Genomic DNA, 23,499 nt, shown 5'->3' with positions numbered 1-23,499 from the left:
ATCATAAACTCTTGCGAGCATGAAGAAAAGGAAAATTGAGTGCGGCAGTCGCCATAGGACCGAGGATTTCATGCTCCCGTCTACTCTGTCACACCATCCACGTGCTCTCATTGTCGCATGTGATGGAAAATAATTGGTTTGAATTGTCCAATATTTGTGTGACAGAATGAAGAAGAACGTGTTAATTGATGTTATTCCGGTGAGTAAAAAATGGAGAAATGTGACTAAACCTTAAGCAACATAGTGCATAACTTAAACACTTAAAACCATTCAGTATCTCTTGCCCAGCAACACTATGGCCACTTCAACTGAGCTTGTATTCACATATTTCACTTCATATGCAATAGGCTGCCAATGGTAACAAAGCCTCTTTAAACTAATGATCACAGAAGGATGCTCTGATTATTTCACTAAATAATGAAGGGTTTCTTTGGTGTTGGCTGAGAAATTGCTGTTTGAACTGTGTTTGTGAATAGAAACGTTTATTTGATTTGTAATAAACAAATACCGACGTGCAGTAAAATATATTTTTTCTGTGAAGTTACTTGCAGAAGGAAAAGAGACAGAGTGGCAGGCCGATTCACAGAAAGAGCCTTTTGCCACTATGTACAATTTTTGAACACTTAAGTTATTCTCAATCCCAGCATGCCTTCGCCTGCCACTGCCATGACAGATGCTCCAAAATTGAATATAGATTTCAATGAGCAAGGCAGGCGTGCCTGATGAATCTCAATTTGCTGCTGTCCATATTTCATAGTCACCACTATGGATAGCTCTAGGGGAGGCAGTGAGAGCATTATGGCTGCACCTGCCAAACTGTCAGTTGGCTAGTGTGGAATGATGATGTGTACTTCATATAAGCCCATATTTATCCCACACTAATTCATGTCCCACATCATTTTATCACTGGAATGTGCATCTCTGAGAAAAGTAGAGGGAGAGACATTAGAATTACATGTTTCAATTTTACAACTGCAGGGATCTAAAGATTAAGAAGAAGCTCTCACGATGACTGCTCAGTGGTGGAAGACTGAAGACTCCAGGGGGGGAACAAATGTATAGACTTTCCCCAAGGGGGGTGGAAGTACCTTGGCTGCTGTGTACCTGCTACTCTATTTATAGCTTATAGATGTACTTATACAATGACACTGGATGCTGTTGTTTTGCAACTCAGTGCTCTTGTGGAGAATTTTCTGCATTTGACAATGATGATGTTTGAGTCGTCATTGCTCTGATGCAAATTCAAACAAACATAGCTGATCCAGTTTTTAACAAGTTGTGCTTATTTACTGAAGTTGACAAGTGCAATGTATATACAGCTTCTTGTCGACACTAGAATGTATTTTCATACCTCGATTCAATTCAGAACAATGTGAAAATCCTATAAGCTCTTCTATGGCAGCTTAATTATCGTAACATTTTTGTGTTTTTCCATTCATTCACCTTTTTTCAACTCAGCTTTGAAAGCCACACTTAACTTCTGTTCTGCTCTGCTTGTATTTTACATTTATAAGACTAGTCGGACTTTTCCTGCCGCCCTCTCTCCTCTCGTCTATCTGTTGCGAACGCAATGCATTATGGTAGGTATTGCTCGGTTAGTACACTATTTTCCATAATGCAGTATGGGAAACAATGAGTGCACTAAATAGGTTATGAAAAACTTCACTTAACATTCAGACACCACAACAAAATGGTGAAATTACTATATAGTGATTAGTGAGTGATTACGGACACAGCCCAAGACACACACAAGATTAATCAAGAGACCAGGTTAAAACTTACACAGCAACATTTTTGTGTCCTTTAAACAAGCAAAAGTGGATTTGTACATGTCCTGAATGCACTTACATCATGAACTTCAGACCAAGCACTTAAATTGTTGACATGGAGTATGTATTTATGTTTGCAATTTGAAGAGCTGGTGAACTAGACAGTTGTCTAGCCACAGGAAAACAACCACCTCACTTGTCACCAAGTTGAAGCAACAAAGGCAGCACTGTGATGAAAATTCATAAAAGCAAGTCAAGTGTTAAACTCTGTTTAGTAGTTAACCCGTGTTTTGTGAAATACATAAATAAATAATAATAACTTAAAATATTTATTAAACACAATTTATTTGAAAATAATATATATATTGTGTAATTTATTCACAACACACACCAAATAATGAAATAAAACATTTAATTACTGATCTAATTACATACCAATAATTGTTTTATTAACAATTTAATTGTGTCATTACATGTAAATGTGTTAAATTACCGTACTAATTATTTTTATGCACCTATAATTAAATCAACAAGAATTAAACCCTGAATCAATCTGTAACGATTACACTGGCTTTATGGAAGCTCCATGCAGCAAAAGCTTACCTATCTCAGCAGCTGTATCTGGCATATTTATACATTCATGAAGTAAAGTGAAGGCAAAGGTAAAAATCCCCTATTGCATTTGCAGAGTTTTTTTTATAGATTAGAGGTGACAACAGGTAACAAAACAATAAACTACCGTTCAAGAAGATAATTGAATTATGCCACATGTAAAATACTAAATAGCTACATAAGGCAAACACAGAGATATTTGTTCCATTTAATGTCTGAGCTATATACTGTAGATTTAATACATTACCCCTTATGACTCCTCGCCTACTTGTAAAATCGAATGATGCAAAGTGTCGCACAAGGTTTGTTAATTTAAATATACAGATAGAACCACAATCTATACAAAACATTAATACCTAAGCAGTATTTCTGTAGTGGTGTTAGCTTATTTTCTGCTATGACTGCCATCGCTGGTGCCAGACTCCAAACAACATTTCGGAGTCAATTGCATGATGCCACCAGGGGGTGCAGGAGATGGCTGAGCCTTCTTGTTTAATTAGAGTAGACGTGCTACATGTGTCTGTGTGTGTTGCCACATTTCATTAAGGCGAGGTACGGGCCACTGAGTCGGCTAAGAGGAACGGATAGGCAGCATGCGGTGGTGCAGTTCCCTTTTTCCACGAACCCAGCCACTCGGCTCGCTCTCTTCCTCTCCGGAGTCGTGCTGAGGCCCCTGGAGCCGAGGCCAGTCAAAATGGTTCCACTTGATGCGAAGACCCTCAAGGAGCTGCCTGTCAAATTTAAGTTACACTGGAAACAAGATACAGTCTGTGTGTAAATGTACATAGTGTATCACATCGGACCAATACACACGTGGACTATGGACAAATACACAAGCAGCATTGTATAACAATAAACTGTGGAAAAATATGAAACAGGCATATTTGTCCGATGAAAAATGAGAATGTACATGAACACACATAAATGTACGCATACAGATAGTTCAGTGATGGGCTGATGACAAATATCTAAACAACTGTAGCTGGGAGTTTTTCTTTATTTTTGCTATTATAACGATGGTGTTTCATACCTTTAAAACTTCACTGCCTTTTGTTACTTTACTTCACTGATGCTACTCTCTGGGATCCCTGCATGGTGATGAAAACAGTACTTAGATGAGACAGATTTGGTTGCTTCAGCCTTGAGGTGTCTCCACTTTATATTTTATGATTTTGAAAGCTTCAAAGTCAAAATTGTTTCTGAAAGAGCCACAGCAGCTCTTCCTTGCTCCTGAAGAAGAGCCGGTTGTGTTAGTGCTAAGGCTACTTTAGGTTCGGTTCACCTGGAGTCGCTGCTCCTGTTGACACATCGCTGCAATTTCTGATGCCAGGTGGATAACTGACCTGTGAAAATCCCAAATCCTTTAAACTACCCATCAAAGATTGATGTGAAGAGGGGTTTTTTTTATCTCCATCCCGAACAACTGTAAAGAATATTTCTTCTCAGCCTCTGACATGACCCATAGGCGCAGCTCCTGAAATAGGGCCATGACGGCCTCAGGGGTTTCAGACCTGTGTCATCATGCTAACAACAAGTTGTAAGGTTTAGTCACAAGAACTACTTAAGATTAAGGTCAAGACTGGTTCAAATCTGTACTTCTTTAAGGTTTATTATTGTCATGGTTACAATGATACATATATGGTTAAGGACAACCAATTAATGACAATGGGATTAAAAATTTTTTTTAGATATATAAGTAAATACATGATACTATCCATCGCCAACATAAAGATTAAAATGATTCCATATGAAAGAAAGGTGGGAAACTGTGAGAAGTTGTGGTATTGCCAACCTTTGCTCAATCCTCTCGTCAATTGCACTTTTGTTCTTTAAATTAACTAGTTTATTCATAATCATCTACATTCCAGCTACTCTCAGCGACGGTAACCTATGTCAACGCTTTAAGAGGAAACAGTAATGCCAGTCCACCTTCCATCACTGGAACATGACTCGTGTTAGACATTGCTGATTGGTTATTGATTGAGCAAAACAACACTAAGGCTACCAGATCTTGTATGCAAAGATCCCCACAGTGCATTGACTGTGTTGACGCTCCATTGATTTTATGTTCGGTGAGATACTTAGCACCTTGTTAGCTTACGGCAAGACTCAAAAGTCCTTCTTTCGTCTTACGCCCTTAAGGCTCAGAGGGTGGCTGCAGAAAGTTGGCAGTTTCTTAACTCTAGAGAAAAGTAGTGCTGGTTAGCTAACATCCAAATCATGGTCGGGAAAACAAAGCCATGAACACCCTCCACTTCCACACTGCCCATGACTGTACTTATTTTTGATTCCAGAATACTGTCTCAGTTTAAATCATTAGCAATTCATATTTTTCACCTTTGGGCTCGAGGAATACATCAAGTTATTCCAAATTAACCTGACTGAGCTCCAAGGCAAGTCATGGGTTAGTGTTAGGGTTATGACAAGGTAACAAAGTTTTAGTCAAGGTTGATCAAATCTCAATGATTCTGTTACGATAGTGGAGACTCTATCTAGGTATCGATTCCCCGGAGTCGTCTTTATTTTCCCACTGAAGTTGTGCTATTTTAAATCATCTCATGTAATGTAGGTTGGAACACACTGTACACTTTTTTTTACCGAGCACTTATTGTTGGAGCTTTGGCAAAATAGAAGTATATAATATTAACAGCACCCACTGTTATTATTAGCACGTTTGATGGTGATAAGTGTCCAAGCTCTTACACATTAAATGCAAATCAGCCACACACAAAAAAGAAAAAGGTTATGTAACAAGAGTCCGGTGGATTTAAATCGTCTTACTGTACAGCTCTTAAGTGCTTACATGTGAAACATTGTCTGTGTGGAGGAGTGGGAGTGATGGATGTAATTTAATGGCTCACATTAACTTCCTGGAGGGAAACTCTCTCACATCTTCAATTCCCTCGCTTTTTTTTTTTTCTACCCTCACTGGAGCAGACCAACTTCTTAATTGGCATTCTAATGTGATTAATTGCTTTCTTGTCATTGGGCCCACTGCGTTTTACACTGTAAAGAAGTATAAATCAAGCGTGTATTTACAAGCAATCAAATGCTCAAGATCGAAAGGAACATATAAAAGATGCCCAGCTGCGCAAAGTAATTGGTTCTGCTTTATTAGCTGTGTGTTTGTGACATTGAAGGGGAAGACTTTGGATCAGAGGGATGAGCTAATCTGGCATATAGTTTCAAATTTATCACTTTAGGCTCGACACTAAAATAAATCACAGTTCATTTTGTTTTTTTTTGCATGGCACCAAATCTCAGCATACATCCTCGAGAGGTACTTTACAGAGTGAGGTCGAGACATTACAACATGTAGAGTGAAACCCAACAATTCCCACAATGGACAAACAGTTGGCGACAATGGAAGATTTAACAGGAAGAAACCTCCATGCGAGCCAAACTCAAGGTGGGCGACCATCTGCCACCACCTCAGGTTGTGAGGGAAGAGAGGAGAAAGAGGGGGAGAGAGGGAAAGAGAGAGAGCAGGAGCAGTTGTACTACTGTCAGACAGGTGGTTGTAATGACAATAATAACAGCAATACCCATAGTTGTAAAGGTGTTATCAATAATAACAGCGGCAATGTTATCAGCACCAATTAATAACAATAATAATGGTTGAGTGATATTGGCAGATCCTGACCCTGCGGCTCTGGAATAATAGATACCTGCAGGATGAGGGCAGGGAGTGGAAGCAGAGAGAGAACACGGTTATTGACTTGCAGTGCTGTAATATAAATGCACGGAGTGAGAGAGAGAAGTGCTCAATGCATCATGGGAGCTCCCCCAGCAGACGAGGCCTAAAGCAGAATAACTAAGTTCACCTAAGCAAGATCTAATCATAAGCTTTAACAAGAGGAAAGTTTTAAGCCCGACCTTAGTGAGAGAGGTTTTCTACCCCCTGAACCCAAAATTCAAATTTAAGATGAGAAACAAAAGTGGATCAAAAGTTTTAAAAAATCTCATTGAAACATTGAACTTTGGACCTTACTTAAAATGACTCATTGTAATTAAGATTTTATTCATTTTGATAATGACTTTACTTTCGATTGTTTTGATCAAGGTTCACAAACATCTAATTTTAAATATAAGGAGAAAAAACTTGATTGCATCATAATTATGAAAGTAGAACATAGTTTGTGTTTATGCAATTATCAACATTTTTACACAACGAATCCTAATGTTCATAAAAACTGTATCTTTCTCACGTTCTGCTGATCAGTGAGAAATTCCTCCAATTTCTGTCCCTCCCTTCACACCATACCACAAAATAAAGTACCAATTATCTGGGTGCGGGCTGTGGTAGTTAAGAACAAATGCTAATGAAGCTCTGATGTCTGTAACAACATCCAGGTGCTCTTGCATATTACGACACTTAATGGTCCCATAATTAGGGAGAAACACTAAGAGAGCAGCTATTGTCTTGATTGGTGTTCATCTTGATTCCAGTTGGCAAATGCGTCCTTATGAATCAAGGCCAAGCTCCTGGCAGACGGGGGAACAGTTAGAATTTTTCAGAGACCAGCGTTTTTTGACAGATTGTCCATGAAAGATCTGAAGGTACAATCTGAATCAGGGTCACTTTATTTTTAAGGCGCTGTTAAGATACAGCCATTCTTCATGTTAACTAACACACTGTTGAAACTGTACATTCTTCTTTATACACGTGTCACTAGGGACCTCACAGCGAGCACAGTGAAAGTGAATTTACACTTCAGAATATAATGTAGGAAGACTGAGAGTCTTACTAGCTTTGGGAGGCTTTATTCACAGACACCATGGTGCTTTAACCTTTAAGATTCTTGGGCTATTTTAATGCATTTGATTTTGCTTTTAGATACTACATACAAAAATGATTGCCATGCCATTGTTTGGCCTTTGCCCTTTTTTGAGCGCAACATAGCCTTTAGAGTATATCTACACGATGGACCGCAGAAAACATCAAATGTGTTTTTCTTTTGCTCTGAAAACCACAAACATGCTCAACAAAGTATTTTCAAAGTTGGAAATGTAAATGTAGGTTGCAAATGTGAGGATATAATTAGCTGTAAGGGTATAATCAAAACATCAAGCTTATTTAAATGCTAATGCTGCTAACTCTAACCAGCATTCATCAGAATGTTAACGTTGCAAATTAACTCTGATCTCAAATGTACACCTGAAGCTGTTGGAGTTTTCAAAGTTGCATTAAAAGTAAAGGACACATTTTTTCAAGAGTTCCAGATGAGCTTTTTTGCAATTTGTTTTAAGGACTCATTTATGCTGCCTTTACGTATGAAAATGGATACGTCCATTTTAAAAACTGACGCAGAGTACAAACAGAAAGCTCCATCCACAGCTAGCATGGCTAACACCCATGTCAAGATGCGTTTCCTTTTAGTATGTATCACTGGTGCCTGATATTGTCATGATAATATTACTAGGAGGCCTGCGTCAACATCAACTAATTCAATTGTCAATCTGGAAAGTCAAAGACATTTGGCTCTGTTGTAATATCAAGGACAGATACAAATGGGGTTATTATGAATTCAGCAAAATCACCCCTTCACGGCCCATCAGTATTCTGTGGCCATTGTGAGGAACTGGGTTCGGGCTTAACGAGGGGATCCAGCGGATAAATGATCAAAAACAGGACGGCTATTGTCCTTGAACTCTTAATGGCGTACTAATAGCGCCGGGTGTCAAGAGTGATTTTAAACAAGAGTGTCCTGAGTCAAACTTTTTTTTCCTAACCTCTCTGCCTTTGGACTAGAGGAGATAACTGTCTCCTCTCTCTCTTTCTGTCTCTCTCTCATCACATTACCAACTCAGGCACGCCTTTTGCATAATCACCATCCTCTGTGTTTCCTCCTGCAGTCTGGATAAGCGCACTCATTACAGTACAGAAAGTAGCGGCGGTGGCCAGTGTGCATTGTGTAGGTCACACGTAGTGCTCGGGGAAACATCCGAAAGTTCCTGCAGAAAAATCTTTTGACTAAAAATGTAGCCATGGACTCAGTGAGGCGTGCTGGGGTTGAAATGAAGAAGAGTAAACGCACTGTATACCATGGGATGCATTTAACGTGGATTGAAAGCTCAGCACACAGTGGAGCTTCAATGTGCCATCACTTCTTGTACTATTTATCTCTGCTGGGTCCAACATGTCTAATTTCTAAGCGCTGGGGTTTCAAGATGTTTGCAATTGTGATCTTTGTGTATCGATTCTCATTGTGGCTAATAAGCTTAGCTGTAATTTCTCCTTTCATTTCTGCCTCTTCCCTACTTCTAGATAAAAGACAGAAAATTGGGACGACCACATCAACAGAGGAGAGAGAAGAATAGGCCATGGCTGAGGGGATGATTACTTCTCAAAGTGGTAAGCATCAGACATTTACAGTGTCTTAGTTATTTTGTTCCAGAGACTTGTGTGTTTCATTTTGGAAGATTTCATTCTTGTGTACGTCCATCCACTGCTAAAGAGAAATGAACAAATAAGAGCCACTCTAGTCTCTGTTAGGTCAAGATGACAGGGTATGTCACTCACTACCTGTTACTACCTTTAACTTCAATGTCTTCATTTGTGGACACTGGAGAAAGTGAGAAAAGTCTTGATGTAACTTTGACCTCGACTCAAAGAATCCTTCGAGCACATAAGCGTTCCATTACCTCGTAAACCAAAGGATCTCACAGGATTGTAAAGCACCTCGTTGGATGCCATTTCATTCAGTTTATTCACGACTTGAACTCGACCCCTTCAAGTCTTCCAGCTTCTTCAGTTTCATGTGCTGCGTGTCACCGCGGTGCATTGTGGAGTCGATGTCGTCTGATGCGGCGTCAACACACTCATCATTCACGAATAATGCCTTGATCCCTCATGAATGCAGCCAGGACAGGCTGCGTGGCCCTTAAAGGAAAACAGTTCACACTTTGTCACCTTGGATTTTCCATTACATCGAGAGCACTCTAAGTGTGGAAGTTAAAGGTACGAGCAGATTACACCCTGGTAACAGAAAGACAAGAATGTGCAATATTCTAAAAGTGCTCATAGGAATGAATGGATGTACAATTAGTAGCTATAGTGTGTATGTGATGTGATGTTGACAGGGCTTCCTCCTTCACTCAGCACACGCTAAAGACGACACAGATGAAAGAGGTATAGTAGAATAATGTGGTGCAAGACTGTAATTCAGTTTGAAAGTATATACTGACAGAGGATATACATAGATGCTGGTAATATACGCTTGAAGGGCAGCGGTTGCCATTCTCCTGTCACATTTCATCTAATTAAAACTGTTGTGATGACATCAGCACCGTGCATTACACTCTTAAACAGTGTAGAGCAGAGCATCCCCTTCAGGCATGTTTGTTTTGCCCAGCAAGTTGAGTGCAGATCCATCTTTTCTGAAGCCAGTTCTTGTGTTCACGCAACAAAAAGATCAACTTGACAGGCGTTAATTTACAAGTCAAACTCCCGTTGCCGTCATTTGCCAGTAGCCAAAGTTTTGTCAGATTTTAGATTGCATGTGTGAGTCTCTAAATATGCAAAGCCTGTATGCATTTGCAGGCATCTGTGGGGAACATGCACATACTTGTGTGTGTGTGTTTGTGTGTGTGCATGCTTGAGCGTATGCATGATAGAAAAGTGTGTATGCATCTGTGTTTGGGGGAAGGAAAACGACAGAAATGAAACAGAGGTGATGTTGTGTGAAGAGATGGGAGGCTGCAGACAGATAGTGTCATTCCCTCGGTATCACCATTAAATCTTAATCTCCTGGCTCCTCATGGGAGGCGCCAGCCGAGCATGGGATTGTGTTTTGCATCTAAATCAAGATGTCGTGTTTCTTCAGAGGGAGCGTTATTGAGACAAAGTTTGATGTGTCTATTCTCCTCTTCACATACATCTGGATGCACAGGCTGATCATCCAGCTGCTGTTGTTTGTACTGAAGTCGTGTTAGATGCAATTAGCTTGTGAACTGTAAAATATCTATATAATTAAAGTAAAGAAAGATAACAAAACTCCCAGGGGAGCGTTGGGAAGTTATCAACCACTGAGCAGACGTTTCAACAGGTTGCATCATGGGGGAGTGAGTTTCCATGGCAGTCAATACTACCAAGTAAGACCAGTCTTTAAATATACATGCATATGTGTCTGTGGTTAGCAAATATAGATTATTAGACAAATATTCTCTTGTTCTCTTTGTATGATGGTTAAACTGTGTTTTATCAATTTTACATCATAATGTCTCAGCAAAACATTTTTAAGACATGAATTAGTTTTGTTCATCAATTGATAATAGATTAAAAATAGATAATGATAGACAGGTATTAAAATAACCAAGAGGGTTTTAAGAAGATATCACCAAAAAACACACATGGAAATATAACTAATCACAGCTCATCAATTAAAACGACACATGCATGGACACACTAGAACTGCAAAGAAATGACTGTTTATTATCTCTTGTTGTATGTTACATAAGCCAAATGCTAATTACAAGCATATCATATTCTACAATTGCTCCAAAAGACAGCAGAGTAAATGAGGCCACGAGATATACAATTCAAAGAGTCTGGATCATCACATAAACTCTAAGCCTGAATATAAAGTAAGTTAGAGAGGAGGAATGACTGAGCTTCATCACAATGGGATATAGCTGTAAATCTCATAGCTTGTTGACAGTGAATTGTTTTAATCTCACAAGATGTAAAAGAAAAACCGATTTGGAATTATAAATGCAGTTTACTGAATTTGCAAAATAGTTAAATGCCAAAGATTGAGATACCAAAGTAGGCTGGTACACACATTTATATACAAAAACACACGTACATTAAACAATTTTGATGAATCTAGAAACTATAGAATAAGTAGAGAATCCAACAAAAAGAGATGTTAAATAGGTGAAGTTAGTAACTCATTGGGGACAAGTTTGACAATATCTTGATTCTCTGAAATGCTGAACAAAGTGCACGTAATTGGACAACTGGAAAAACAAAGTCCTTGAGCAAAATTAAGTGTGATATTTAATAAGCACTTTACATCTTGAAAAAGTACTTCGTCTGAGGAGTAGTCTGCACTCGGGATCAGGAGAACCAACATCAACGTACTGTGGAGAATGCTCGTTGTTTAGTTGTTGGCAGGTTTCACGTATTCTGCACCAGTCTCGTGCTATAATGTCCGAGTGACGGTGCTTCTGGCTAAGGAGCGGCCCAGCGCCTATGTAGGATCGAATATGTTTGTGCTTTTACAATCCATTCATCCAGACTGTGAGTTATTCACGCCACATACTACAGTCCAGGCATGTTGCATCACACCAGCTTTATTTTTTCGTTTTTATCCAAACATATAGAATGTGCCACCTTTTTAATCAGTCATTTCTCTGGTGATGCTTTCTAGGAAATGGTTTATTATAAATAGCAGGGATCAGAAGTAAACACACCACCAGGCCTGTAGGTCAATGAGGTGTGTTTCTTCCACATCCTCTCCCAGCAGGAAATGGCCTGTTTTTTCTGCACCACCTTCTCATTTTCTCAGTCGGCAGAGAGCAGTAGTCAGTGCACATTGTTTTTCAAAATGCCTCGCGGGGCTTCCCCACAAAATTCTCACCTGCCAAACTCCATTCCACGTACCAGAGTAAAAACTGTGACAGCACTTTTAATTATGGCTCAGGCAAAAAAAAAAATATGCGTGTTTATCCAGAGGGATTACAGATTCTGTTGCTGACATTTGCAGATGGTGGACATGAGTTGCTTTTTATTTATTTTTTCGTAGTTGTTTTTTTCGTCCAATTCCCCCAACATCAATTGAATATGGTATTATTGGATCTGGCTGCACCTTTTTTTTTAGATATAAAAGGGAAAAATAATCTCACTGAAAGAGGTTGGCTCTGACAGCACACAGAGTTGTAATGGAAAGCCTGGTGTGCACAGCCCGACCACAGCGCCACCAAGCCCGGGGCAGACAACTAGGGAGCCATGCTCAGCTCCACCAAGGCCACTTACAGTGATCATTTTGGGTCTTTTCATACATGTTTGGACCTTAAATAAGTTATGTTTTACAGTTCTTACTGGCTCTGTCAGTAATTTACTGCTCCTCTCTGTGTCTTTATCATTCGTGATGAACACTGCGCCAACCGAATCGAGCCAAACCGAGTGCGCCACCATCTTCTACGGCTCTCTATACATTGACTTAGTTTACAAATTCATTCGTTACCTTTCCCTCAAGTTCTGGGAATATTATACACAAGTTGTGCAATTATTTTATAGTAATCAACAGCTAAGGGATGAATTTGGCCTGGGTCAAACGTAATCCCTATAAGTTCTTATCACTGTACTAGAGTTTTGTCGGGAGGGGAAGGCGGCATGAAATTTGTCGGAGGCAGCCACCTCTCAATTCTCTATGCAGGACAAAACCCTGACACAGTAAGAAGACTGGATTGGAGACTGGATGGCTCACTGCAGATAGAAAGCAGCGATAATCCAGCAAAGATAGTTTAGAAATAATTTATTATGGACTTATTTCCTTTAAATTGATTTCTTATCCTATAGCTGGAATGTTCTATAGCAGAACTGTAATTTAATACCTCTTACTGGGAAAATCACATACAGGAAATACATGTGTGCTGTGTTGGAATATGCATGTATTTTATGTCATGATGATATCTGGTCTCAAAGTGGATGTTAAATTTTGTTTCTTTATAATGAGGTGGACAGTTGGTCTACTAGATGTTTTATTTCCAGTTCCAGTAAGACACATTCACAAGAATGATATTTATCTTGTCCATTATATTTCCTGTCCAGCCCACACAAGCCATTATTCTTCATAATAGACATCGCCACCAAGTATATTGGTTCATCATTATTCTCTCAAGCCTTTGGCAATGGCATTGCAAATAATGCCAAATGATGTTATTCTTTTGTTGTTGTGTGGAATTATAAGTAGTAGCACATGCGGTATGCTGTGTGCATAAATTAAACCACTATAAAGGTAGAAAACAAAGTAACTGTCTCTTGATGAGGCTACAACTTTCTTTGAACATCATCGTCAAGCTTCCTCTTGACAATAAAGCCCACAACTTTGAAGTTACTCTTTTAGTTGGATATGACACTGGCTCTAAAGTAATTTCTCAGTTGTCCTCAGGTAATTGCAAGCACCGCAAGTCCCCTCGAGTCAATTAATGCTGTGTCTGCAGGATTTTGAGAACACGTGTCACATCCTTCAGAGGGCTGATTTGATATCTTTGACAGAAACTCGCCATCTCTCATTGTTTAGTATGGCTAACCCGCCATTATCTACTGACACTGTCCTCAGAACGCTATTATGGACTGATTAGGGACATGCCACCAGTGATCAGAATTTTTGGCCTTGATTAGAGAATATTCAGCCCTTTTGTTACTGTCAAGAATGATCAAGAGGAGACAAGGTCTGCTAAGTGAGCGGATGTGACTGAGAGCGCCATCATCATCGTCTCTCTAACACAGCGGCCCCCTCATCTCTGAGAGAACATATTAACATGCTGCCGCGCTGTCATCCCCAATGCCCCACTTGGACCAGATGGGCCTCATTCAGGTCTTTCACAAAAACACAGACGTGAAGAGATCTTAAATGTCAGTCTCAATATCACCAGATCCATAATTAAGAATGGGCCCGGAGAAGGACATGTGCTTTTGTGCCCTTCCTTTGAAAGATGGTATCTTATCAGACGATCGCAGATTGAATTAACAAAACCTAATGTGCCCAGCCTGAAAAAGGCGATGACGGAGATCAGATTATTTGTGGTACGAGTACTTTGATAAGTATCATACTAACAAGGAACACTTAAATAAAAGCAGCATGATGTTGGATTGCAAAGAGCATAAATAATGCACATTACTATAAGTCAAAACAATTAACTTTCCTTGTCTAGACAACCATGCTGTAACACGTATGTAAACTTTTCATATAACAAATGCAAAAAAACTGCGTGTGTCAATTATGCATATGTACACAACATGTAATCTCTACTCCGGAAAGTGTTTGTCTTGTGTTTAACAGGCTGAACTTTCATTTGACTGAGCACAGCTACACATGCACAGCTTCAATACAGCAGATCTACACAATTGACCAACGTTAAACTAGACTAGCTTCCTCACGTGGCTAAAACAGTTTGTCAAATGATTTTCAGACAGGCCTATAGATATTGTAAAAAACTAGAATGACACTGAAAACATGACCAAATCTGCACCACCAATCTGCACCAAAATGTATTGGTTTCATCCTTGGGTCATGTCCCACCCTTCCACAAAATTTCAAGGAAATTGGCTTTGGAGTTTTTGTGTAATTCTGCTAAATAACAAACAAACAGATGAAAACATAACCTCCTGGTGTTAAATAAGGTTTTATATATGTCCCTGAAGATTCCTACATTTACATTACAGATAAAATGTTCATGTTTGTCTCTATTTCATTTGTGGTTTCTCGTGTGTTAGGACTCTCCACTGTCCCTCCACGTTGTCACTGCCTTCGGTTACCAGGCCAGTCGTGCTGCCTCTGCTCAGCCTCTATATAAATGCAAACCGATATGCATGAAAGAACGGCCGGCTTGTAAGGAGATGGTAGGGAGGGCTAACCTTTGAAGATAAGGCAGGTGAATAAAAGAGGGCAGGAGCTAGGTGTTGATTAGATGTTCCCATTCAAGGCTTTGTCCTCTCATACAGACCGCAATTATTGCAAACTGTAATAACAGAGTGCATTGTGGGAAATCAAAGGCTAAGCTCCCTGTGGCATTCTCTCTCTCCCCCTTGTGCTTGTTTGTTTTTTTTCCTATTGTTTTCCATGCAGGAAATGCAAGGCTTCTAATTAAGTCTTGGAGGGGGAGAATGAGGCGTCTTAGTCGGCCAACAGTGAGCGGCTATCGCAAACTCAACTTCAATGTTTAATTTATGTGTGCTCCATTATTTATGGATGCCGTGATCTGTGTGTGTTCAGGGCTTTATGCAACCCTTTGGGTCTGTGCAATGTTCGCGAGTTTGGGACAAAGGAAGAAAGAAGAGATGTGAAATTTGAAGCAGAGTAACGAGTGAAGAGCCATCCGAGTTATTTCAGGGTCAAAGTCAATGTGTCTGTCTGACGGTTATCTGTCTCCTTTTCCATCGTCGCCCACTGAATTATACATTCACTGTACATTATGTATTCCCCTCAAATGTACATGTAGTGTGCAGTACACAAACACACGCACACACTTAACCTGCAGCATAAGGGTATTTGTTGTTGTGTGCAGTCTCAGGAGGCTTTTCCTTGATTTCAGCCTAACCTCTGTATACCTAACCCACTTTAAGACAGAAACCATATTATGTTGTTTTGAAAGCAACTAGTGACTTCTAATCGAGGAAACCCATTTAGAAAACTCAGTGTGTGTATTCAAAAACATCTCCCTCTCTCTGGCACACATTCGCACATCCTGCACTCACTCTCTCATCAGCAGCAGCGGGTGATGATGATCAGGACGATGGGGTATTAACGCCTGTGTCTTTCTCGACCCTCCACTTCTGCCTTTAATGTGCAGTAATGCACCAGGCACAGCCGACTGAGGACTAAATCCACGGTCGGACAAAATGTCTGGGCTCAGCAGGTGTGAGTGGTGGGGATGGTTTGGATTCTAACAAGGAGGGAAATGCAAGGAAAATAAATATTTCATGAAGCATTTTCTCACAGCACAGTTAAAAAGGAGCAGGGATACAGATCAATAGTAAGAAGGGATCTGGCTATACACAGATAGTTACTGAGAGCGGGTAATGCAACCAGTAGCAATGGTGCAGGCTACATGTTCAAGGCTAGTTTAAAATTAGCATTTGAAATACAGGCTTGTTTTGTGAGAAGAGAATCTAGAATGCAGTCCTGAAAACAAATGCTTCGGTTTGATTCACAGCGGCGCCTGGAAAAGCATTTATCTTTTATAGCGAGTCTTTAAGAAGAGACATGATGTTGCCTTAGGTTTGGTCGAGGTCCAGTGCAGGTGAATACACTATGGTTGGCAGAAAGGGGCTGATGGGTAAATGGCCAGTGGAACAACTGTAATAAAACAAATAGGCCTGTGTCATGCAGGAAATTAGACTGAGCAGAGCAATGCTGCAGCTGACGAGCATACACCACTTTGAATAAGGTGATTGAGAGGGAGGCAGTTTCCTGGGCAGGAGCAGTGGACCATCATCTTTCAGTCTCACATATCCTATGGCCCGTGTCCAAGAATCTCTCAGACGCACACACACAGCTCAGTATCCAACAGGCAAAAACTGTAGTTGTATTGAAAATATTGTGTAATAAAAGGACAATGAAAGGAAAGGAATGGAAGAGCAGAAAATCGTCATATTTGATAAACCTACGTCATACATTTGCATGAGTGGATGTCAAACAATTATCAACGTTTTAGCTAGGTTGACTAATCGATTAATCAAGTAATCATAATCTAAACTTTAGATGTTTTCCTTTGATGAGGCCACAGATACACATTGTTTCCGTACACTCAGGAAATCAGCTTGAAGAAGACCAACATTAGAAGCTCTCCTTAAACCCGATTTCTCTTGAAGGAGACAGGTCAACCAATAATCTGAGTATTGCAGGTTCGGGCCCTGGAGCTGACAGAAAGGTGTATTTCTGAGCTTGCAACCGGAGGGTATTACATCCACCATCCACCACCGAGTGCCCTTGAGCAAGTGGCTGAATTCCTACAACTGCTCCAGGGGCGCTGCACTCTAGCTGACCCTGCACTCTAATCCCTCTGATGAAATGCATATCCATTTGTATGTATAAGCTGGGAGGGCTATGCAAAGAGATTGATCCTTGAACTATAACAAAGACAGAATTGATGAATATATTGTGGTGAAAAGAGCACACTCACTCTTCAATCTCCGCAAGGAGCGAGGTGCCCGACTGCCTACAACTTTGCATTTTTAAACAGGTGAAGGAATCACTTCCTCCGAACCTATTTCACATCATGAATCCTCTTTCTTTTAAAATAGACTTAGTCTTCAGCCATTTACAGGGAAATATATGATGCAGCCAGCTCATAACAGCGCATTTTATGTGTTCAATTGGGAGTCGGAATGGTCTTGAGTGATGGGCTCAGTGAGGGAGTGGACTTCATTTTAACGCCTGACTGAAGGTGAACCTGACCCCTCGTGCGTGCGTGAAGGACGGTAAAACTCCGGGCACTGTAGCATAAGCATACACAGCAAGTTCAGTGGCTCTGAGGGGTCATTACCCCAAGGAGATGGGCTAGGAACACTGCCAAGCAGAGGCCATTATCAGTTTGTTGGTACAGGTGATTATGGTTTACTCTACCATAAAAATCATATAGTGCACTCAGCCTAAACTATATTTAGTTCCAGAACATGGCGCCTGCCGTATATACAGATATTATGTTTATGTTTATTAGTTACTTTCCATTTATATCCATAGGGACAGTTCACACAAATGACAAAAAACATACGTCTCCTCTCACTCTGAAATAATATTAATACACCAGACATGTTTTGTTTGTTTTTAATAGACACATTTATTTTTGAGGCAAATATTTGACTTTTAGGTCAGTAGCTTAAATGAGAAAGTCAAAAGAGAAAGAAACAAAAGAAGCCTCTTAGGGAATAAACAGGAACAAATGTGGCATTTAGAGAGTAGGCAGTAAATAAGAAAAGGCAAAGCATGCTGGGAAGCAGAGGGGTGTGAAGGAATTGGCCATTTGTCAGCTCGTATAAGGTCACTGTAACTTGCGAACGGCAAAGTAATTGACTGCAGTCGCGATGTTGAGAGTGAAACGCCGTGGAACTTATAATGATGTTACATGCTTATTATCTCATTTCCAAACAAATTAATATCAGGACCATCATCATAATTAAGACATCAGCGCCTGCGAACGGCAGAAGAGGCGTCAAAGGGCAAATAAACTCCCCCAGACGCCGCTGTGAGGAGTTCTCTGTGAACAAACGTGCCGTTCAATTTTCGGACCGGAAGGACATTAGAAGCTAATCACTGTGTCTGGACATAAAGTGAACATGAGAGGGTCGTACGATATCAGTATTTATGGAACAATAAGTGCCCAGTTTCTGGTCGAAGCCGGAGCTGAAAGGTTAAATTTGTGGCATCTGTCTTGCATGTGGCACATAGGCCCCAGCTGAGGGTAGCTTTCTTAATTAAGTTTGCAGTGCTTGGATGAATGCGTTCGAGATAGACCCCTAATTGCTTTTATACAGACGTTTTTCATTCTTATTGAGGGGTACATGGTGAGCGCTTGACTGCAGTAAAAACATGCATTGTAAATAAAATCCTTATGCACCTGACATTACGATTATAGGCATTTCAGAATGGGTCCGTATAGGTTATTTATATTCATCCACACTGTTTTAGGAATCCACAGTATATGAGCTCTTTTCACCGTTATTTCCACAAACATGTAGTGTTACTATAATGAAATGTGTCGGAGAGCAGGGCTTTTTGTTTTACGGGGCAGCAAATATCCATGCAGCTGCACAAGGAAGATTACTAATTATTATTACATATTGTGGAGGAATTATTACCTGCTGTGCTTTCCCCTCCTGGCGAGTAATACATGAAAGCCACATTCACAGCTTGGAACTATCTGAGAGTCTTAGGGAATAAAACGAACAAGAAGTTTTTTGTCTGTAGAATTTGTATTGCCCGCTATCGTACATTGTGAGCTCTGTCTCTGAAGCACAGTGTGTCATTCTGTAGTAAGTATCCAAATTATCTTCTTTTTGACAGCAGGCCATTTCTATATATATATATATTGAATTGTTGTGATTGGGAAAATAGACTTGTCTTGTCATGTCATCCCCAAAAAAAAGTGAAGTGAACATGAAAGTCAAAGCAGGAGATTGAAGAATTTATCAGTTTACTTTGATGTGTTACTTCAAACGTGCCTCACACCTCTTCTGATTATTAAGGTCTGTCTTTAATGCATCCTTTCAACCATTGTTAGCTTAATTAAGACAGTTACCCACAATCAGGCCTTTACGCCACATGTCTGTAAGATGCAGCCGACGCTTCCTGAAAGTCTTTATTCTGCATTACATTTCCTATTTTATTCTCTGTGGCTATGGACTGTAGCTTTAAAGATGGACGACAAGTCTCCACTTCCTCCTATTGCACAAAGATTAAGCTAAAATATCCTTCTCAAATAACCAATTTTTTTTAAATTGCTGACACTTGGACAAACACTGTTATAAGAACAACCTAAAATGACGTAAATGTGTATCTTAGACTTTATCATTTTTTCCATTTCTTATTGACTAACATGAAAGAGGCAGTTTTAACGTCCTTTTTGGCGATCAAGGATTCACTTCACTGTCACATCATCCATCTTTGTAAACTGTCTGTGATCTTCAGCAATCGAATACAACACCAAGTCAGCAGATTTGGTTAGGCACCATTAGGGTAACAAAGAAACGAGAATATCATATTTACACATCCATCTTCCTGTTGAAAAACATTTTTTTTATAACCAGCATAAAAAAAACATGCCATAATAAACTTAAAAGACTTGTTATGGACTCATCAGGCATAAGAAACTCAAATAAAAGGATTTCCTGAGCCGTGAAATACTGATATCAGCAGTTCTTTTAAGATCATACAGTTAAAAGTTCACTCTGCTGTCCTCATCTCCCCCACTTCATTCACCGCTACTAAATATTCAAATTGATGCAGGAAAGCAGTTAATAATGCATCGCAAACAACAAACCCCAATTAGGACCATGTTACCTGTCATTGTTCTAGACTAATTTCAAGCCAGTTAAAAAAAGTCTGTTTTCACAACGAAGTTTGGTTTATAGCTGTTTCATTTCATCCAGTAGTTGTGATTTTCCACAGTTGTTATATTTCAAACTTTGTCCAGGAATTACTTAAGAAAACGAGCGCCTTCCACATTGTCTGTGCACTTTTGGTTGTTGAGTTTTTACTGACCGCTCTACTGCATCCGGACAAAAGATTTTTAAAAAATCCCCCAAATTGTCCCTTGCTTGATTTTTGTAAATCCCACAGTTTTTGATTTTGTTGCCAATCTCAACAAGACTGCAGCTGTCAAACCAAGCTGCCATTTAAAACTGTCACTTGGTGGAGCATTCCTGTGTGCACCCCCGCCCTCGTCATCCTCAAGGACTTAATAACTAGCTGTATTCGTGACGGAGAAGGATGAATTGCAGCGGTGCCAGGCAGCCGACTCTCTATGGCACCCTTATCTTTCAAGTTGTCTTTCCCAGTCTTGCTTTAATTAGATTAAAAGTTCTCTGCACCTCTGGGGAGGAGCTGCAGGCCTGGGCCGGTGCCTGAGCCATTGTGTGTAGAACTTTTATTTTTCTCTCACACTCAAATGCTGCCAAGCTTTTCCAGTTTCCCTGCTGGGGTGCTTAGGTTGCTCAAACTGCGCTCGAGTCAAATATCATGCAAACATGTTGTGATTGGCAACGTTTGTAAGGTGACTCAGTGTTTAAACTGTGTTTATGAAGCAGCTTGTTAGACTTAGCTCACAAAAAACTATTTTAAGATATATATTTTATAAAGATATATATACATTTTATTAAAACAAGCTTTGCCCTGCACCTCTCAGACTCTTAATTACTCATAATATCCCTTGTCTCGCCCACTTACTTTGATCTGTGTTGCAAGTGATAAATGTTCTGATTAACCGTGAAGATTACATGTAATGAGCAAGCATGGGTAGGTTTTAAGTCCAAGTAAACATCCATGACATGTCACCGTGGCTTTCATGAAAGATTTCTTCCAGTTCAGTTGTATATTTTTATTCAGTTCAGTATCATTTGGCTGGTCTACAATAAGCGTCAAGCTCTAACATAGTATTTGTACATATTTTGAACTCAATACCATCTCAGTCTACAAACCACAAAACCTGTGGCTTGTTTTAATATCTGTAAACCTGCATACGGTCCCTCCCTGTTTTAATGGTTAGAGAATAAACTTCTCCAACACGGTGAAACTTCTTCTGTCCAGTCATCGGGACGATGAACTCGGTCTCTGACCTCTGTATATCCTTGGCTTTGTCTGGCACATTGTTGTCTGAGAATTGCTAACAACACCCTGCATATTTGCATATTTATACAGTCGAAAATTGTATTGTGTGGTTTGCATTGCAACCGTGCATATCTTACATTATTACACTGAAAAAATGCACAGGCCACCTGTACGAAAGGAACATATACTCCAGCATTTAAATTACTTGTATCAAATATAAAAAGTTAATTATCTTTAAATTTGTATCTTTTATTAATTCCGTTTTCTAATTATTCTGCTTATTACTCCTTATTGCACTCTGCAGATATACTTAAAGAGAACAAGGACACCCAGAGAGTGAATAACTCCACCGAGGCCAAACAGTCCCCACATGAAACCACACTTAAATTCACCACATCCAGATTTGTATGTTATTCTGCACTAGACTGGACACACTCATCAAGACCCATGAATTATTTTGAGATAAATCAACATCTCGCAATGTTAAAGAAAGTGGGGAAAACAAAACTGGAGCTGCTTTTGGATCAGGATCCGCACCAAATTCGTATGGGTTCTTCCCGACCCAATACCACACCTTTCCACTAAGTTTCGTGGTGATACGTCCAGTAGTTTATGTGCAATCTTGCTAACTAACAAAAAGATAAACAAACAAGACATTTTAAATAAACAAAGCTCAATTAAATTAAAAGCTAAAGGAAAAATAGGATGTTGTTGCTTTACTCAGTATCACAATACGTCTAAATGTTTGGGTTTATTGTGTGGAAACATTTGCTTAGCACTGATAAATACTAACTACCACATATTTTTTAAGATTTAGATCTGAGCACATTGACTTTTCGATGTGGGAGGAATCTGGAACACCTTAATAAAAATCCCCATCAACACAGGTAGAACATTCAATTTTTACAACTAATGTCATAAGACACCACTCAGGCCCCCGCTCGTGTATGACAACTGTTCTAACACAGAGAGACGATGCCACACGATGTCTTGCCACTGGGAGAAGTTGTCAGGTGTAGTGGTGGGCGGCGTACCAATTAGATGTGTGGCAGTCCAAATGACTGTTCTTTGTGTAGATTCTAAACTTACATGTTTTTTTTCATGTGAATTAATGTGACAGTGAGTCATTGTGATGCAAATCAACCCAAATCTGATTCAAAGAAACAGCAAACCCCTGAGCGGCTCTCTGGCTGCGGAGCCCCAAAGGAAATCATGCTGTGTTTGTTGGCATCAACTCAGGAGACCTCTTCTAACTTCAAACTGTATTTCACATTTACGGAGGCTTACCAAGCGTATGTTATTTCGGTTCATGAGAATTGGCCCCTGGTGGTCCTATATGGGCCACCAGGGGACATTTTGACCCCTACACGTTGGTCAAAATGTGTCAACACCAATGGCTTTCATTTCTCACCCCACTTACCAAACGTTACAAGATTTTCGAGAATTACAATATCAACAATTGTTTTTAAATTACAACATTTATTGCAGTTTTTTATTTCCAACAGACTGAAACCAGAAATCCAGTTTTTATGTGTGAAGCTTGTTAAGAAAAGATGTGATCCAAAATGAAATCTGAGACTGTGGCCCCTTCTTTTCACATGTAAGCACTTAATGAAACGGTCTCGCTGATGAAGTGTGTTTTTATGGGACTTGGACTTAATAAAGAGGGATAATGTCGAGGATATGGAAATGTGCTTTTGCTGGGATTGCATTTAATTGAATACGGGAGGGGGTTGGAGGCAATTACACTGCAATAAGAAAACAAATAGGAATAGGATTTTTAAGATAAGCAGAGAGGTATCCGAGGACTTCTAACAGGCTGAATGGAGATTGAGGGGCTCCAGCGTGCTCCACCGTCCAACCCGATGATTAATAACTTGATAATGTGGCCCACCTGCTCTCCCCCGCTCAGATATTGTGCTGACAGCAGGAAGACGTGTGTGCCAGTTAAAGTAGTCTGAACGAAGCCGGTGACAAAGCAATATTTTATTTTATTTATCTTACTTCTCCCGCTATTCATTGCCACTATTCATTATCCCGGTGACAGCCGGAGCCAGAGCACACACTGATATGTGGGGAAACGAGTTGTAAAGTGCAGGGGAATGTTCTGAGCCAGACATTTC

General features: G+C 39.9%; 1 protein-coding gene across 2 annotated transcripts in view; it reads left to right on the top strand.

The window, feature by feature from the left end:
* lingo2 (leucine rich repeat and Ig domain containing 2) overlaps window positions 1-23,499 on the top strand; it is a 190,660-nt gene that overhangs the window by 104,081 nt on the left and 63,080 nt on the right. For both annotated transcript variants that reach the window (XM_035160529.2, XM_035160530.2), the window contains exon 4: window positions 8,650-8,736. The gene's annotated coding sequence lies outside the window, so the exon portion shown is untranslated. The remainder of the gene's footprint in view (window positions 1-8,649; window positions 8,737-23,499) is intronic.

The sequence above is a fragment of the Hippoglossus stenolepis genome, chromosome 7 (genome assembly GCF_022539355.2).
Source record: "Hippoglossus stenolepis isolate QCI-W04-F060 chromosome 7, HSTE1.2, whole genome shotgun sequence".
Taxonomy (NCBI): domain Eukaryota; kingdom Metazoa; phylum Chordata; class Actinopteri; order Pleuronectiformes; family Pleuronectidae; genus Hippoglossus; species Hippoglossus stenolepis.
This window is presented reverse-complemented; position numbering and strand designations above follow the sequence as displayed.